The following is a 19,827-nucleotide window of genomic DNA, read 5'->3' on the forward strand; positions in this document are numbered from 1 at the left end:
CGAGGTGAGGTAGGAGGGGACAAGGTTATTGAGTGCTTTAGAGCTTCTGTTTGATGCGAAGATGGATGGACAACCACTGGAGGTTTTTGAGGAGTGGGGAAACACGGGGAACGTTTTTGTAAAAAAATGATCCAGGCAGTAGAATGAAGAATGGACTGGAGTGAGGAGAGACAGGAGACAGGGAGGTCAGCAAGGAGACAGAGTAATCAAGGCGGGATAGGATAAATGTTTAGGTTAACATGGTAACAGTCTGGATGAAGAGGAAGGGGCAGATTTTAGTGATACGGTGAAGGTTGCTCTGACAGGACTAAGAGCCAGACTGTATACGTGGGTTGAAGGAGATGGGCGAGTCAAGGATAAAACAAGGGAAAGGATAACCCTTTGTGGCTGGGACCAATAAATTGCCATTCAAATCATTATTGTTTTGAACTCCTTCATAAAATAATAATCAAAGTAATAATAATAGTGGCACTTAAGTGCTATGCGCCAGTCACTGTACTAAGCGCTGGGATCGATACAAGCCAATCGGGTTGGACACAGTCCCTGACTCATATGGAGCTCACAGTCTTAATCCCCATTTGACAGAAGAGGTAACTGAGGCCACAGAGAAGTGAAGGACTTGCCCAAGGTCACACAGCAGACAAGCGGTGGAGCCAGGATTAGAACCCAGGTCCTTCAGCCTCCCAGGCCCGTGCTCAATCCAATGCGCTTCTTGATTAATGGGAACTACAAAGAAGAGGACATTTTCAGACATGTCCCTTTGCTCATCAACCCTGAATAAAAGTCCCTCCATCTGAAACTTCTCCCCAACCTGGCAGCCTCTTATCCTCCCCTGCCCGAATCGTGATCCTACTTTGTGAACACAGTCCTAAGCGAGGGAACATATTTTTCCACGGTCCAACTGTTAGTTAGAGGTATAACTCTTGTCATTGGTGCTGGGGGCTAGTTAGGTAATGCTACAACTAGCTCTGGAGAAGGAAGTCGATTCAAAAGGAAAACAAGGAAGGAGGTGGGGCCAGGGCCTGGACTGGAGCCGGTAGTGTTTGGTAACACCCCACAGAGGTCTGGGTAGGGTTAATCCAGCTGGAAAACAAGGTGTTCAAACTCCGTCAGCTTCCACTGTTACTTTGTTTCAAGGGACCAGATTTCTGGGACTAGAACCCGCAAATGACATCATGTCTGATGTTCTCAAAGGTGCCCATGACTCATTCTCTGGGTTACACAGGTGCACTTTTTTAATCCCCTGCTCTTGAAGCCTGAGGTTATCGGCTTAAATCGCCTGTCGACCTATCCCGAGAGAATAGTTTACAGATGAGCAGACAGATAAAGCAACCTTGGGATAAAGGAACTTGCCCACGACCGCAGAGTCGGGGGATCCGGGAAAAGAACCCAGGTGCTCTGGCTTCTTCTTCTTCTTCTTCTTCTTCTTTTTTTTTCATGCTATTTGCTTCCAGTCCACTATCCCATGCACTAGAAAAATGCCTTAATTCTGTTTTGAGGCAAGGGAGCAGACTCCTGGGGGAAGCTCAAATGAAAGTCAAAGGAGGCCAGGACTCTCCCCATGAAATGGGTTTAAACTGTAGCACGAGGGATTTAGGTTAGAAGAGGAAAAATTTCCTGAAAGACTGGGTTATTAATCATTGGGACAGATAATAGAGGTGGTTTGAATCTCCTTCTCTGGAGGTTTTTAAAATCAGGGAAAATTCTCATCTGTCTGAAATGAGGTAAGAGAAATCTTGCCTGAAGCCAGAGGGGTTAGGCTAGAGGACTACTCGAAGCCCTTTCCAGGCCAAGGATTCTCTCCCTCCCCTATGAGTCATCTAGGCACTTGGGTCCATCATCCCTAAGCATTTTGATACTCACACCACCCTCCAACCCCATAGCACTTATGTTCAATCACTCCATCAATCACATTTATTGAGCATTTACTGTGTGCAGGGCGCTGTACTAAGCGTTAGGGGAGAGGACGATGCAACAGAGTTCATAAACGGCCTGCTATTCTTGTTGCTTTCCCTATTTGTAATTTAAATTCTCTCTCCCCCATTAGATTGCAAACTCCTTGAAGGCGGGGATCATGTCTCTTAACTCTATCGTACTCTCCCAAGCGCACTTAGTACAGTGCTGTGCATAAAGTAAGTGCTCGATAAATACAATTGACTGACTCCTAGAGAAGCAGCACGGCTTAGCGGAAAGAGCACGGGCTTTGGAGTCAGAGGTCGTGGGTTCTAATCCCGGCTCTGCAACTTATCAGCTGTGTGACTCTGGGCAAGTCACTTCACTTCTCTGCCTCAGTTACCTCATCTGTCAAATGGGGATTAAGACTGTGAACCTCACGTGGGACAACTGGACTACCTTGTATCTACCCCAGCGCTTAGAGCAGTGCTTGGCACATAGTAAGCGCTTAACAAACACCATCATTATTATTATTACTATTACTTAGTACAGTGCTCCGCACACAGTAAGAGCTCAATACCATTGATTGATGGAGTGAAGAGCAGCCCATTTTATCATATTATATCTGAGTATAAAGCAATGATTTTTACATGTGACAGTGGAGCAGTCGAATGCAGACCCAGAGAAACATGGGCAGAGACTGAGTTTTTTGTTTTTTTAAATGCCATGATACATTACCGGTTACTGCCTGTGTTTTCAATATCATCTTAATTTTTCAAAGATACAATCATATAAACGATGGACTTTATTAAGCATTAACTATGTGCTAAGTGGTGGGGTGGAACCAAGATTATCAGATCAAGCACAATCTCCTTATTACCAGCCCCTAGCTCTTTCCCTAGGTCACTCTGTTCCCCACAAACACCAATGAGTCACTCTGCTCTTTGGTCAAGTTGCTGAAAACTTCAAGGAAGGGTGGGATGAGCTATGGGGGATAAAAGGCTAGGGGGAAAGGGGGAAGGAAGAAAAAGGCAGAGGGTAAAAGAAAATCACTTGTTTGGTAGGAGCTTGAAAATGGTTATCTTAAACGGTAGGGCTTTTTATGGTATTTGTTGAGTGCTTACTATGTGGAGAACACTGTTCTAAGCAGTGGAGTAGGTACAAGTAATCGGGTGGGACACAGTCCCTGCCCCGCATGGGGCTCACAGTTTAAGTAGGAGGGAGAACAGGTATTTAACCCCCATTCTACAGTTCAGTTGAGGGAACTGAGGCTCAGGAAAGTTGTGACTTGCCCTAGGTCACACAGCAAGCAGTCGCCAGAGCCGGGATTAGAACCCAGGTCCTCTGACTCCCAGGCCCGTGCTCCTTCCACTAGGTCATGCTGCTTCTCCAGGTTAAAAAAAATCAGCTGGATATTGGAGCTGGAGGCCGATGGAAGCAACTTGAAGCACATTCTTTAGCGTTTTTGAGTAACAATTTAAACATTTAAATAGAGCTATATTTTATGCCGAATTTCTTTCCTTTTCATAAAATGTCAAAGAGAATTAGGTATGGCCCTTGGCGAGGGGAATACGTGGTATAAAAATAAAACCTGAATAGCATAAGCTGTGTCATGCAAGGAATGACTGGCCTGTTTAAGCCTGTTCCTTAAAATGTACCCCAAAAACCTCTCCAAACTTGAAAAAATGCCCTTACCTATTCTAGGCATTAATTATGTTGGCCACAGCTAGTAATACTAGGGTACCAGAATACTGTTTGTCACCTGAGTTTTTCTCGAGTCACCTGAGTGACGAAGGTGGGTGATTAAGCCCTCACTTTCCCTATTTGCCATCTGTACCCCTTAAGCATTGATTTTCACCCCAGCCCCAAAGCATTTTTGGACATCCCCATCTGTAATTTATTTTAATGCCCGTCTCCCCCTCTGGACTGTAAGCTCCTTGTGGGAGGGAATATCTATACTTAGTCTATTGCACTGTATTCTTCCAAGCGCTTAGGCCAGTGGTCTACACACAGCAAGAGCTCAATAAAAACCAGTTCCCGTAAAGCCATTTTATAGGTGAAGTAATGGGGCGACCAACAGAGGGGAGAACGAACGTGTCCATTCATTCAATCGTATTTATTGAGCGTTTACTCCGTGTGCAGAACACTGTGCTAAGCATGTCCTCCTAAAAGTCAAGCATGGAGAGGGCTACAGAGTTCTGGACTCTTCCAAGTGCTTAGTCCAGTGCTCTGCAAAGAAAGTGCTCAATAAATACCAGTTCTCGTAAAGCCATTTTATAAGTAAAGGAAAGGGGTGACCAACAGAGAGGAGAAAGAACGTGCCCATGTCTTCCTAAAAGTCAAGCACGGAGAGGGGAACAGAGTTCTTGACATCGGACCCAGCCCACATTCATCGCTCTTTCTCCCTCCCTCGCTCCTTTTCCTTTCTCTTTCTTGCTCCCTGCCACACCACCACCCTCACAGAGTGGGCCTAGGGTATCTCTCCTGCTAAGGGCACAAGCACAGGGATCCTAGTTGCCAGAAAGTGATGGAACAATAAGAGAATGAAGGCGTCCTTCAACTATGGATTGAAGGAAGATGGAAAATGAGGCAGATTGCCTTTGGAAGCACCTCTGCCTGGAAATGACTGTGGTCTGCGGGCTGGTGTGGTTAAAAAGTCCAATGCGTGACCTATAATCCTTTCCATACTGCGTGCACGTAAAGATCATCTTTTGCAGGTCTGGTGTGCGTGCCACTTGTAGCTCCTGCCGCTGTTTCCAAATCAAAGCGGGATCTGAACGTACCAAATTGCAGGGGGGTTTTTCAATTAATTGTCCCAGTGTCTCAGCTTCATCGCAAATAGCGTCCGGGCCTGCACGTTCCCAAGCTATTTGAAACGCTAGAAACGCTATGCATTATCCTGCGCTGTAACTGGGAAATCAGTCAGGCAGACATTCAATTGAGGATTTCGGAACCCAGCAACCCATTCGCAGTTTTGACTTTTTTGCAGGAGAGATGAGGAAAAAAAAATCAAAATTGAAAAAAAAAACACCAAACACACACTGAAAACCCCAAACCCATCACAAAACACCAGCTCTATCCATGAGGGAGAAAGGACAGCTGTGAAAACAGTGTGAGAGTAGTGGCCCCAGGGTGGACCTTAGGAAAGCATTGCAGGAAATTGTACTGCAATTGTGTGAAGTCTCAAAGTCAATGTCTCTAACACCCAGAGTTGTATGGGTTCAGCTGAAGCTCAATTTGAACTTACCTACCTCTTTTTACCCAAGTGGAAAAATGGAAAAATCATACTGGGTATAGGAAAATGGAAAAAATAAAACAGGGAGGGATGGGGGAAGAGTAGGAGGGTTTCTCAACTCCCAGTGAGATTTCTCCCTTCTTCCCTGTTTTAGAGATGAGGAAACTGAGACAAAGTGTTTTCATAACAACAACAACAATAATAATAATAATAATAATAACAGTGGTATTTGTTAGGTGCTTACTATGTGTCAGACTAACCCAGTACTAAGCACTGGGTTAAATACAAAACAATCAGATCAGACTTAGTCCCTGCCCAACATGGAACTCGCAGTCTAAGGCCAAGCCCCTGTCCTGAGTGAGGGTCACTAATGGGAGAAAAATGAAAGACCACCGAACCACAGAACCATACTCTATCATTCAATCAATCAATCAATGGTATTCATTGAGTGCTTACTGTGAGACAGTGTACATCAAATTCTTGGATGCGCTTTGCAGTGGGCCGCGTCCCCGCCCACCTACTTGCTTAGAACAAATAGCACCATAATAAAATCCACTCTTTCATGACCTCCCCAAACTTCAAAACGTTTTCTATCCATTAGGATGAATGCCACGCTCGCCATGAAAAAATGGACTATGATTCAAGTCAGAGGGTCTTGCCCTGACCAGATTCTGCTTCATGCTCTCGGTCTCCCAAGATGGGAAAGGCAGGGGCTATTTGTCAGTCACAATGGTCCTGTCTGGACCCAGCTGTGATGTGGCTGACTGATGGAACATCTCTTTTGGTCACCTGGGATCTATGTAGGGTTGGGTTGTTTTGCCAAACAGACCATTTGTCCATCTTGGTGATCTTCGGATTGGGAGATGGACCTCAGAGGGGGAGAAAAAAAATGGGATTGTGCTGGATTCCCACGACAATGAAAATCCACTATAACAAAATGAATAGAGCAGCCGGTACATGATTACAATGATGACTTCCTGTGGTTCTTTGCAAACGTGAAACCACCTATGATGAGACTGAAGTTACAATCCAACAGTGGGGGTAGAGAGGAAATGCTTTTCAGATCTTTTTTGGTAAAGGGAAAAAGGGAAAGAAAGATTTTAAATAAGAATGAAGATTTACAACTTGGAAACATCCAGGTTGGGTCAACCTAAGCAGATGAACTGACACCTTTTTCTCTCATGATTTTTAAATAAAAGCACTTCCTGACCGGTGTAGGCAAAGGAGACAGCCAGGCGGGGTATGCTACATTTTTCTGTTAAGTCTTTCCACTCAGCTATATCATTTTTAAGATAGCTCAAGTGCTCAGGGCTCAGGAACAGCCTGCATGAGAAGAGGGTTACAATAGCACTATTGAGAGAAAGTTGGGTCAGGTTACAAAACACCTCAGAAGAAACCATTTTTCATGAGTATATTAAGGAGACTTTTCCCAGAAAGAATATGCATAAAGGGGAGCACTTGAAAGAAAAAAACAAAACAAAAAAGACTGATGCTAACCCTGAGGCTGTCAGTTCCCCAGGGTATATAAAATAACATATAAAATAACTGAAGGTTCAGAAGACAGAAATTGGGGTTGGTGCTAATTTGGGGGAAACAGCAGCATGCACTGCCCTGATACCCAGAAGGTACTGAGAGGTTTGCACTGGGAAGGCAAACACACTCTACTTGGATAAATGACTTGCGTCTTGGTCAGTTTTGCCAGGACTCTGAATCCCATGTCTATTAGGAAAGTGAAAACCAAAGATGCATAAAAGGAAAAAGGAAAGGGTCCAATTCTTTTTAAACATTGCAGAGAGAAATTGGATAACAATTCTAAGGGTGTGGAAACATTAGTTTTATGGGGTATCAGTGAAAATCGGACTTTTAAAATGGAAATGGAGAGGCTGACCTAGAAGAACAGTGAAGGAAATTGCTTTATTAGCAAAAACAGATTGCAGGATTTTATTATGAGAACCTATTACTGTGCTGGGAGGAGAAAAAGAAGATTTGTTTTCACAAATTAAGAACAAAATTGTGCCATATTAACATTAACAAAGGACAAACCTCAAGAGTTTGGAAAGTCTAAAACCTCTTGTGTCTGAAAATCAGGCAATTCCAGCTCCACTGGGCATTTCTGGCAGTTCCTGATTTGGGGCTGACTAAAAATACTATGAGATGATGTCATTTCAAATGGTGTTTGGGTACCTGTATTTCTGGCCTTGGCAGAGTCCAGCACAGCCAGAAAAAACATGAAAATATGAAACAATCAGGCAGAGAAAATGAACCCATGTGTTTTAAGTCCTATATATAGTTGTCCTTCATAACACGTCACTGAGGGTGAGGGTGAAGTTCACCTACGAATTACAGTATCTTCTAGACTGTAAGCTCATCGTGGGCAGGGAATGCATCTACTAACTCTGTTATACTGTACTCTCCCAAGCCCTTAGTACAGTGATCCACACACAGTAAGTGCCCAATAAATACCACTGATTAACTGAGTGCATGTGTGGCTGAAAAGGTCAATGCCGGATCCACAATCTTGGGCCTATTGGAGCCACAAAAAGCTCGCCCCTTGTTCTGTTGTTGTAAAACCAAACACTTCTTGAATATGCACACCTGGAGGAGTCAATCCAAAGCACCTCTTTTGCTGTCAATAAGATAGAATAATAAAAGTTTGGAGCAAAGTGGAAATTCTTGCCGGCTAGTCTCGTCATATCAGAGTCCACTACAAAGGGAGAATGATGAAATTCAACCTCAAAACATTGGCATTCCTTCACCATCATCCACTGGCTTGATTTTTTAAATTTTTTTTACCATAAATGTAAAAATGAAATGTGAATTTTGAAGCACAGTAAATTCACCACTACATGCAGAATCTGTATGGTATTAACCTGTAGTAAAAGACCTTCATTCCTCCCAAAATGCCTCGGTCTGTGAGACACAGCACCTGTTGTCTTCTACTTGCCAACTGGCACTAACATCAGATTTTCTTCTCTTGATTCAACCTTCCAGCCTCCCGAGTTCTGTCCCTGCCCTCTCACTAATGTGCCAAAGTACTGTGCTTAGTGCTACACTACATGGGTCCCTGCCTTTAGAACCCATCCATAAGGTGACATGCACACACATCACTTACATGGGTCATTCATCACGAATGAAAAACACATCTGAACACACACACATTCCTTTTTGGCTTAGCTTTTGCTTTGAGATTTCCTGTCTGTATTGTCCATTTCCCACTTTGGAGATGTAAAGTAAAACACACTGAGGATTAATCCCCACCTCCCTGATCTGGTCATTCTGTTAGCCATTCTTAACACTCATGTGTATATTGAGAAGCAGCATGGCCTAGTGGATAGAGCACGGACCTGGGAGTCAGAAGGACCTGGGTTCTAATCCAGGCTCAGCCACTTGTCTGCTTGTACAAGTCACTTCACTTCTCTGTGGCTCGATTACCTCATCTGTGAAACGGAGATGACGACTGTGAGCCCCAAGAGGGACAGGGATTGTGTCCAACCCGATTTGCTTTTATCCACCCTGGTGCTTAGTACAGTGCCTGACACATAGAAAGCACTTAACAAATACCACAATTATTATTATTGGCTTATTTTTCCAATTCAGTATACAATTTTATAGTTTTATTTTATTCATGCTTCCCCTTTAATTCCCACTCTACATATAATAGAAATGCCTGTGTGTTTTCCCCATTAGAGGCATACCTCAAGACAGATTGGTAATGTGTCCCTTGAAAATGTGGACAGATTGCAAATGGTCATATCACGGAGTATGTTCCTCTATAGACTTACATGCAATCAGTTAGGTCCCATTCCAGAACCAGCCCTGACAAACGACAACTGAGCCCTAGGGGTAGTTGAAAATGATATTGTGGATCACTCCTTACCGCCCCCTCCCCTCATTCTTAATATGAATAATAACAATAATGATTATGGCATTTGTTAGGCACTTACCGTGTGCCAAGCACTGTTCTAAACACTGGGGTAGATACGAGGTAATCAGGTTGTCCCACATGGGGCACATAATCTTAATCACCATTTTACAGATGAGGTAATTGAGGCACAGAGAAGTAAAGTGACTTGCCCAAGGTCACACAGCAGACAAATGGCAGAGCCGGCATTAGAACACATGTCCTCTGACTCCTGCCACTAGGCCATGCTGCTTTACTATTCTTAAGAACTCATATGACCCCCGTATACTCTAAAAATGGCCCCTCTTCCAACGCATGCCTAGGCCCCAACCAGTCCCTTTTTTTTGGAAACCCAGGACTTGTGTGACTCTGGCTTAAGCCGTGTGCCTATCTGCTTTCTTTGTCATAGAGGTCAGGCATCACTTCAACCCAGAAGAGACATTTCCAGTTGCGGAGGTAAGCCAGGGAGCTGTCAGAGGAAGGGATGGCAAGGTCCCTTCCCAAGACGCTTGGCGGCAGTTAAGAAATGGGAAGGGGGATCTCATTTGTTGAGCGTTTACTTGTGCAGGCACTGTATTAAATGCTTGGGAGAGTACAATATAACAGAGTTGGTAAAGACATTCCCTGCCCTCAGTGAACTTCAGCCCAAGGCAATGTAGGATCAGGGCTCGGTTTCAAGTTTGTGCTGGGGTTAAGGACAGTGAGGAGTCGGGCAGCATCCCGAGGGAGGAGCAGCTGCTCAGGGCTATCACAGCTTCCCCAACACAAAGTCGAAGCCCAGCTTTTCCTCTTCGGCCACGTACTCAGGAAGATGGCAGCAAGGGATTGTATATGGGAGGCTTAGATTGTCCACCCAGCCCCCTCTGTGCTGCCTTCCTCCCGAGATCCTGGCTGAAGTGGAGAAGTTGGGTTTCAAGTCTGTGATCAGGAAGTGGCAGGGCAGAAGGCTGGGCGGGTGCAGGAAGGAGAGAAGAGGGAACCTATTCCCCTGCAGTAATTGAATGCAACGTTGGACGGGGCTTAGGGATTCTGGGCCACATCAGCAATTAGTGCATAACACTACTCTGGACTTTCCACATTGTGATCGCTCGGAACAGTGTGTACGCGTGGACTCTGCCAAGTGCCTAGTACTCTGCTCTGAACATAGTGGAGGTGCTCAATAAATACTGGTGACGAAGATGAGGGCTCTTTGCCCAGCAGACAGGGCGGCCCGTCTGACCAGACTGCTGTCTAGGCCTTTGATTTCTCCCCAGCTGTATGCTGAACACTGGGGCCCTCATACAAGTTCCTGTCACCTTCGCAGCAGATGGGTTCGCCCCCCACCCCCACCACCCGACCAAAATAGAGCCGAACAATCTCCCAGGCTAAACAACAGCAGCCCCTTTTCCCGGAAGATGTTCTGAATGGCGCTGCAAGCTCTAGAATGGAATGGGCAAGACACTCTGAAGCATCATTTAGAAGATGGAGAATGAGTCCTTGACCTGGGAATTAATCAAGGGACCTCCCGCCTGCTAGCTCTCCCTTCCTTTTCCACTTAATGAACTGAAATGGCCGTGGCTCGGAGTTCGGGGGCTGCTCATTAAGCCCAGACTCATGTTCCAGGGCTGCTCTCATGCCAGGCAAGTCCGGGTTGGACGCAGCTGGCAGATGGCTTTGGGAACTGGTCCGAGGAAAAAGAAATGGACTTCATAAGCAGGCTTGGGCCATTCCCAAAGTGATCTGTCTCTAGTGGAAACGGCCTCTAAGTGCTGATGTGGGAGCTTCCCACAGCTTCCATTGGCCTCCAAAGCCATATTTGTCATCAGAGGCTCTTGATGAAGCTGTACATAAATATCTGCCTGTTGGTAAAAAACAAAAAAAGTTCCACAGGATCCAAATGAAAACCAGCTGCAGAGAGCGGAGGCCAAAAACTCAGTGGAATTTCAAAAGGCCCAGCAGAAACACTTGTTAATTGTGTTATTTACTTTGCTGAACAGTAAATTGCAATGCCAATGAAGTCATATCACATGACTATAATGCTTTTCATATGTCTTTTATGCTATTACAGAAACAGGCATTTTATTTTCTAGAATCCCAAAGCTCATAGTGGATGAGTCAAATTCTGAAATATTGCTTAGAACCAGACGGTTCAAAACCCTGCTCATCTGCGTGATGTAGTTCAGATGGCTGTGCATCCTGGTCTACAGCTGATGTTACGTACTTTTCCTTCTTTTTTCCTTTAAAAAAAACAAAAAAACCTTGCAGGGCAAAAATCCACACATTCCTGAGAAAAGAATTTCAGCTAGACTATGAGTGAATGCGGTCAGTGAAAATATAGATGTGTGGTGCCATTCCAGGTCCACGAGCCACACGTGGTCAGTGAGACCTCCATGGTGTCCCTCCCTTAACTGTGCAGCTCTAGATCTGGGCTGAGAATGGGTGAGGGGCCCACCGGATGGCTGAATATCCCCCCTCCCAGCCCCTTCCCCAAGGGAACATGCCTCTGTTACTCTGTACTCTCCCAAGTGCTTAGTACAGTGCTCTGCACACAGTAAGAACTCAATAAATATCATTGACTGATTGATTGATTTCCCAGGTGTCCTCCAAGAGGTTTCCAGTGCCAAGTTTCAAATTGGCCTGTGGATGATCCAGGTTAAGGTGAACACATTCATTCAATAGTATTTATTGAGCGCTTACTATGTGCAGAGCACTGTACTAAGCGCTTGGGATGAACAAGTCGGCAACAGATAGAGACAGTCCCTGCCGTTTGACGGGCTTACAGTCTAATCGGGGGAGACGGACAGACAAGAACAATGGCAGTAAACAGCGTCAAGGGGTTAGAACATCTCGTAAAAACAATGGCAACTAAATAGAATCAAGGCGATGTACAATTCATTAACAAAATAAATAGGGTAACGAAAATATATACAGTTGAGCGGACGGGTACAGTGCTGTGGGGATGGGAAGGGAGAGGTGGAGGAGCAGAGGGAAAAGGGGAAAATGAGGCTTTAGCTGCGGAGAGGTAAAGGGGGGATGGCAGAGGGAGTAGAGGGGGAAGAGGAGCTCAGTCTGGGAAGGCCTCTTGGAGGAGGTGATTTTTAAGTAAGGTTTTGAAGAGGGAAAGAGAATCAGTTTGGCGGAGGTGAGGAGGGAGGGCGTTCCAGGACCGCGGGAGGACGTGACCCAGGGGTCGACGGCGGGATAGGCGAGACCGAGGGACGGCGAGGAGGTGGGCGGCAGAGGAGCGGAGCGTGCGGGGTGGGCGGTAGAAAGAGAGAAGGGAGGAGAGGTAGGAAGGGGCAAGGTGATGGAGAGCCTTGAAGCCTAGAGTGAGGAGTTTTTGTTTGGAGCGGAGGTCGATAGGCAACCACTGGAGTTGTTTAAGAAGGGGAGTGACATGCCCAGATCGTTTCTGCAGGAAGATGAGCCGGGCAGCGGAGTGAAGAATAGACCGGAGCGGGGCGAGAGAGGAGGAAGGGAGGTCAGAGAGAAGGCTGACACAGTAGTCTAGTCGGGATATAACGAGAGCCCGTAACAGTAAGGTAGCCGTGTGGGTGGAGAGGAAAGGGCGGATCTTGGCGATATTGTAGAGGTGAAACCGGCAGGTCTTGGTAACGGATAGGATGTGTGGGGTGAACGAGAGGGACGAGTCAAGGATGACACCGAGATTGCGGGCCTGCGGGACGGGAAGGATGGTCGTGCCATCCACGGTGATGGAGAAGTCTGGGAGCGGACCGGGCTTGGGAGGGAAGATGAGGAGCTCAGTCTTGCTCATGTTGAGTTTTAGGTGGCGGGCAGACATCCAGGTGGAGACGTCCCGGAGGCAGGAGGAGATGCGAGCCTGAAGGGAGGGGGAGAGGACAGGGGCGGAGATGTAGATCTGCGTGTCATCTGCGTAGAGATGGTAGTCAAAGCCGTGAGAGCGAATGAGTTCACCGAGGGAGTGAGTGTAAATGGAGAACAGAAGAGGGCCAAGAACTGACCCTTGAGGAACTCCAACAGTTAAAGGATGGGAGGGGAGGAGGCTCCAGCGTAGGAGACCGAGAATGATCGGCCAGAGAGGTAAGAGGAGAACCAGGAGAGGACAGAGTCCGTGAAGCCAAGGTGAGATAAGGTATGGAGGAGGAGGGGATGGTCGACAGTGTCAAAGGCAGCAGAGAGGTCAAGGAGGATCAGAATGGAGTAGGAGCCATTGGATTTGGCAAGAAGGAGGTCACGGGTGACCTTAGAGAGAGCAGTCTCGGTAGAGTGGAGGGGACGGAAGCCAGATTGGAGGGGGTCTAGGAGAGAATGGGAGTTAAGGAATTCTAGGCATCGATTGTAGACGACTCGTTCTAAGATTTTGGAAAGGAAGGGTAGTAGGGAGATAGGACGATAATCCACCGATCAGATATACATTACGAAATTCTGCCATTCAACTCTGCACTTGGCAATAACGATGGCTACTGCTTTCCAAGGTGTTCTGCAATCAGCAAATTTAGCCAAGCCACAAGGGACGAGGAGACTTCTCTGAGCTGACTGTATTCCATATAGATCGACTACCCATCTGGATCCATTTTTTCTCATTTCTACGATGCGGGGGGACTCATAAGCACTGAAGCCACCAACGACCAGTTTTGAATCCCAAATAGTTATCCTCCTCAAAGAAAGACACAACAACTGTGAAGAGATAGGTAGAGATTCTGGACCAAAAAGCCTCTAAGGATCAGGTGGTTCAAATGAGTAAACAGCTTCACCGATTAGGCATCTTCAGAGATCCAGTAACCCTCAAGGCACTCCCTCTGGCTCTGAAGAGATGAACTGAGGGAGGATCTTCTTAGTGCTGGCAGAGGTGTGTGAAGGCAGACAAGGGAGGAACCCCCGCCCCAACCCACATATCGGGGCCCTAAATGAAGGGTCAGGAACTTCCCGCACGATTAGCCCAACCCTAGACTGGTAGTCCTGTGACCATCTAAATCACGCATGAACGTGGACAAGAAGAGTCTCAAAAGCCAGGATTCATCACCCGGTTTTGCTCAGGTTTTACGAAGTAGCCATTTTGAAAAGCTTAGATTTCCCAACCAGTTCTGCTCTCATTATAGAGATTTGGGAATTTCACTGAATCTCCCATAATGGATAAGATGTAAGAGATTTCCTGGGGCTGTACTCCAGTGGCTGTCGAGCGGGAAAACATCCTGAATGGTGAATTCTCAACTCTACTGGAGGCAGTGAGGTCCAGAGGAAACAGGAGACAGAAAACAAGCATTCTCATCCCAATTCTGCTGCTGACTTGCTGTGTGACTCTGGGCAAGCACATTACCTCTCTGGGCCTTAGCTTCTCCATTTACAAAGTAGAGATATTAATACCTGCCTCTCCCTACCTTACAGCAGTGTTGTGAGAACAAAATGAGATCACTGATGTGATAGCACCCTGGAAAATAAAAGCATTCTACAAATTCAAAAGGAGAGTTAGCCTCAGAATTCCATGGGCTGGCAGGAGAGGTTAAGTGACTTGCCCACAGTCACACAGCTAACAAGTGGCAGAGCTGGGATTCGAACTCATGACCATGGGCTGACACAGAGAAGTTAAGTGACTTGCCCACAGTCACAGAGCTAACAAGTGGCAGAGCCAGGATTCGAACTCATGACCTCTGACTCCCAAGCCCGTGCTCTTTCCACTGAGCCACGCTGCTTCTCTATTCTACACATTCAAAAGGAGAGTTAGCCTCAGAATTCCATGGGCTGGCAGGCCCCTCTACAAATAATCATAACTGAGGTATTTGTTAAGTAATAATAATAATAATAATGTTGGTATTTGTTAAGCGCTTACTACGTGCAGAACACTGTTCTAAGCGCTGGGGTAGATACAGGGGAATGAAGTTGTCCCACGTGAGGCTCACAGTCTTCATCCCCATTTTACAGATGAGGGAACTGAGGCACAGAGAAGTGAAGTGACTTGCCCACAGTCTTAGTATTACTAAGTATTACTAAGTATTACTAAGTACTACTACTTAGTATTTGCCAAGCACTAAACTAAGCACTGGGGAAAGTACAAGATAATCTGGTCCCACGTAGGGCTCACAGTCTAAGTAGGAGGGAGCACAGGTTTTGAATCCCCATTTTGCAGATGAGGGAACTGAGGCACCAAGAAGTGAAGTGACTTGCCCAAGGTCACACAGCAGACAAGTTTCAGAGCCAGGATTAGAACCTAGGCCCTCTGACTCTCAAGCCTGGGCTCTTTCCACTTGGCTACCTTGTTTCTCTAGTTCAGCTTCTTGCCACCCAGCAGATGTACACAAAACTCCATCTCCTTCAATCAAACTTGTAGCCATGTCTCTATGTCTCACCATCTCTGAAGATTTTCTTTTCTTTTCCCCTTCCTTCTATACCGACCTGAGTTGCAGAGAGGGTGCCCGCTCTGCTCCAAACATTATCCCTTCACATTCAGGTAAATTCCATTCCAACAAGAAGAGCCAAGAAATCCAGGAGGCGTTTGGTGGCCTGGAAACACCCTCTCTCTTCACCCACCCCATTCCGGCTCTTTGATTAAGTTTAAATGTCACAATATGTATATCTTTAAGTTTATCCATATCTCCATGGCGGCTCTTCTGGCTCCCACTTCTGCGTTACTAGGACAGGGCAGATGGAAAAAGAGATATCTGAGTGGCTAGCTTTGCATTATACTGGGATTTCACTGCCCTTAATCACTTCTATCACCCTCTTCAGCCTTCTCTCCTACAGGTTAAACCTCTCAGTTCCTTCAACCTTTAACTCAGGGGATTTCTCATTTCTCTTCAATGGTGTGATTCTTCATTTCTACAACCTTGACCTACACCATCCCTTTGCAAAGGTAAACACTAAGAACATGATTTTGCATCCAAATCTCTGCACGGTTGTTTTGACTGTGTGTTTTTCTCCTTAGCTCACTGAATCAAACTCTCGAGACTCAAGGGCCCAAGACAAATGTAAGGAACAGTTCAACAAATCGGTTGTTCTCTCAACAAACAATATTAACACAAGCACACAATAAAGGTTTTTGCCCTTGTTTCTTTCCCCCTCTGGCACACAGAGAAACAAGCTTGGAATTGAAATGTTCTACAGACTAGGCTCAGGTGTCCCTCTTTTCCCACCGGAGGGCTGAGAGCATTTTTGGTCTCCAAAATCAATTTTCAACAGCAGCGGTGACCTCCTCATTACTTCCGAAGGCAACGAACTTTTGGAAAGAGGCCACAGGTGTTCACCAAGGCAGGCAAACCATTCAACAGCACCACCTAGACGAGTTTTATTTTATTCGAATGATTGACTCTCTGGAGCACTGCCTTGATTTTCTGTGGTGATAAAGGAACTCTTCAGTGATCTCCAATGTGTAATTTACACTGTAAACTGTACAAAGATCTAGACACACAAAACTACATGCATGAATGGTTTTCCAATTTGGCTCATGAAAATGTTTAGCCGAGACAGTTTGAAGAGGAGGAAATTAAAATGGGAGATTATCCACTGATAAAACAAACTAACCGGTCAATATCATGAAATCTTCTGGACAATGAAACTTAAATTCTCTTCTTTAAGGCCTGTACATCATCGCTGCAACAAAAACATTGCTTTCATGCTTTATCAAAAGGATAAGAAAATTTTGGCACGGCAACAAGACATTCAGCTGGAAGGTCCTATCGATGCTATTGTTACTGCTTAAAGCAAATATAGTTCCCATCTTTAGGGTATCCTACTGAATTCCCTGGTTTCCTGCCCAATATAATTGATCAGCAAATTCCAGATAAGATCAAATGGAAGGAGTCTTGAAAAAATTCTCACACCCAGTCTGCACACTTTGACTCTCTAATGCCAACTTACTCACTGTACTTCGATCTTACCTGCCTCACCACCCTCCCTCTGGCCTGGAACTCCCTCCCCCTTCACAGACGACAGATCATCACTCTCCCTACCTTCAAAGCCCTCTTAAAATTTCACCTCCTCCAAGAAGCCTTCCCCGACTAAGCCCTCATTTCCTCTACTCGCTCTCCCTTCTGGGTCGCCTACACACTCAGATCTTTAAGCCCTTGATATTCAGCCCATCTTCGGCCCCACAACTATCACCGACTGATCGATGACAAGCTTACAGCAGTCTCAATGCGAAGAAATTGGAAAGAGCACAGGCTTGGGAGTCAGAGGTCATGGGCTAGAATCCCGGCTCCGCCACTTGTCAGCTGTGTGACTGTGGGCAAGTCACTTCACTTCTCTGTGCCTCGGTTACCTCTTTTGTAAAATGGGGATTAAGACTGTGAGCCCCATGTGGGACAACCTGATCACCCTGTATCTACCCCAGCGCTTAGAACAGTGCTCTGCACATAGTAAGCGCTTAGCAAATACCAACATTATTATTCACAATCACCCCTCTCTCCTAGGCCATTGATCATATAAATCGATATCAAGCAATGACATTTACTGAGCACTTCCTGTGTGCAGGGCACTGGACTAAATGCTTGGGAGAGTACAACACAATGCAGTTGGTAGTCACAAGCCCTGCTCACAAGGAGCTTACAGTCTAGAGGGGGAGCACTGTTGGTGCTCTATAGGCCTCTCAATAGGTTGCTCATAGGGGGACAAGTAAATGGTCATACTCAAGGTACTTTCTCAACTCTGCCTCATCCAAGTGCTATTCTGTTGTGGGCAGAGACTGTGTCTGTTACACTGTTACACTGTACTCTCCCAAGTGCTTAGTTCATCCATCCATCCACTCATTCGATCATATTTATTGAGCGTTTACTGTGTGCAGAGCACTGTACTAAGTGCTTGCATGGCACTGTGGAAAGAGCAAGGGCTTGGGAGTCAGAGGACGTGGGTTCTAATCCCGCCTCCCCCACTTATCTGCTGTGTGACCTTGGGCAAGTCACCTTACTTCTCTGTGCCTACCTCATCTGTAAAAGGGGGATTAAAGGTGTGAACCCCACGTGGGACAACCTTAGAACAGTGCTTGGCACATAGTAAGTGCTTAACAAATACCATTATTATTATTATTATTATTGTTCCAATTCAGCAATAGAGTCAATCCCTGCTTACACCGGGCTTACAGTCTAGAAGGGGGGAGACAGACATTAAAACAAGTATCAATATAAACAGAATTATAGATATGTATATATATACACCGTGCTGTGCGGCGGGGAGGGGGGGTAGAGCAAAGGGAGCAAGTACAGTACAGTGCTCTGCACACAGTAAGTGCTCAGTAAATACAATTGACTGACTATTCCTCTGTATATTACCAGGGTGCTCTGAGATGTTTTGGGTCTTTAGTATCAGCTTCACTTACTTTCAAGGCTAAAGTGGGGAAGTGAATGAGAGCTAAGCCGGTTCTCCAGAAAACTTGTTAAGTGAAACACTTGAACTAGTTCCAAGTGAGAATTAGCCAAGCCATTTACGTAAGTTACAGAAGTGGAATCATCAGTTTCTGTAGCTAATGCTTGGAAAGATCTAAATGATATTTCCATTCCTAAAGGAAGAAATGATTACAAGGAAAAATGACCAGGGTGTGTGGTCCATTATCAAGAGGCAATCTTGTTAAATGCTCCTATCTGGCCTGCTAAACAGCGGGTAAGCAGTCCAGGATTTTAGTTGTAAGGCAAATCCAAATCCCAAGAGTACCCCATTTTTAGTTCTAACAGCTTGATTGCCAAGATAACAGAACACAGAAACAGTGATTGCCTACTACCCTTCTGTACAAAGAAATCTTCCATTCTGCACACTTGCCTGAGAATGGGTTTCTAAACGCGGTCAGCATATACCCACCAGTGTCCACCCCCAGGGCACCAAGCCCTTATTTTTGAGAGAATGACAAATTATCTAAAATTAAACAGCCAAGGGCAGATAAGCCTCAAAATTTCAATTGTTGATGTTTCCAAATATCAAAACCAACCTGCTTACAATCAACCATCTTTTAAAAAAAAAAAGTTATTAAGGCTGGTAAAGATAGAAATCAGTTTCCACGACAATTGGGTTTGTCAATTGCTTGAACATCAGAGAGTGGACTCTTTGAAGACCGACCTTCAGTAACTTGATTTGTGATGATTTCTTCAACCCTGTCCTCATTTTTCCTACAGCAATTAGCCTTCAGGAAGGCCAAATAAATACAGCCTATCGTCTTTAGACCTTGACTAATAAAAGCAGGGCTCCCCGTGCCAGATGTTCACAAGAAAAATTAGTGATTTGCTATAGAAATTTTGCTTGTGAACAAGAGAATAGATACAAAACTTATTCTCAATCATATATTTTTACGATGGGGTACTGGCCCAACAATGGAGAAAATACTTTAGTTGGTGAAAATGTCGTGGCTCTTTCGGGCCTTTAAAGAAATGTGTGGCGCAATGTTAGTTATTTAAGTATAGTCCCCAGTGACCTGAAATCACAGAATATTAGAGATGGAGGTGACCTTGAGAGACCATCTCGCCTGACTCCTTGCCTCTAAATATGGGAAAAATTTGAAAAATTATAGATAGTCTTAATTCCAAAGAATTAAACCAAATACAGAAGAGTAATAAGTAACATCTTGTCTTGACTCCTGCAGCAGACTCCTCACTATTCCCCCCTCTCCGGTCCATATTTCATCCTGCTGCCCAGATAATTTTTTCTGAAATGTCATTCTGCACACATCTAAAACCTCCAAAGATGATCCATTCCTCTCTATATCAAGCAGAAACTCTTGACAACTGGCTTTAAGGCACTCAATCAGCTCTCTCCCTCCTACTCATCCTCTCTCTTCTCCCAGCTTGCATGCTTCGTGCCTCTCAAGCCAACATACTCTACGCACTGTGCCTTGTTCTCTCATCTTTCTGGCCACTGACCACTT

General features: G+C 45.4%; 1 protein-coding gene across 3 annotated transcripts in view; it reads right to left on the minus strand.

Annotated features, from left to right (window-relative positions):
• The window catches only part of ATG7 (autophagy related 7), a 269,588-nt gene that overhangs the window by 120,430 nt on the left and 129,331 nt on the right, over positions 1-19,827 (minus strand). The window lies entirely within an intron of this gene.

Source organism: Ornithorhynchus anatinus, chromosome X1 (genome assembly GCF_004115215.2).
Source record: "Ornithorhynchus anatinus isolate Pmale09 chromosome X1, mOrnAna1.pri.v4, whole genome shotgun sequence".
In the NCBI taxonomy this organism is placed as follows: Eukaryota; Metazoa; Chordata; class Mammalia; order Monotremata; family Ornithorhynchidae; genus Ornithorhynchus; species Ornithorhynchus anatinus.